Source organism: Sesamum indicum, linkage group LG2, assembly GCF_000512975.1.
Source record: "Sesamum indicum cultivar Zhongzhi No. 13 linkage group LG2, S_indicum_v1.0, whole genome shotgun sequence".
In the NCBI taxonomy this organism is placed as follows: Eukaryota; Viridiplantae; Streptophyta; class Magnoliopsida; order Lamiales; family Pedaliaceae; genus Sesamum; species Sesamum indicum.
In genome coordinates, this window is record NC_026146.1 from 10,378,882 (window position 1) to 10,379,299 (window position 418).

The window sequence follows — 418 nt, forward strand, 5'->3', positions numbered from 1 at the left end:
TAATAAAAAGGGTATATTGCATAAAATCTCCCAGTATTTTTAAAATTAACTAAAAATCCCCCATGTTAAAAAAATAAAACTCCCTATGTTTTTAAAATATTGCATTTTCTCCCCTTCCGTTAGGTAAGCACTAACGGCGGTAATTTTTTATTGAATTGACTGTTATACCCTTTTTATAATAACCATTGATTTTCAATTATAAAAAATGAATGATTCAGACTTTAAGTAATTTAAATATATTTTCTTATTTATATATATTTATAGATACAATATATATATAATATATAAATATACACTATATATAATATGTAAATATAATATATATATATGTATTAGTAGGCGATGACGGCCGCTGCCGCCAAGCTCAGACTATTCAGGCGATGCAAAGGGGGGGGGGAGGGTGCCCCTGCCAAAGGGG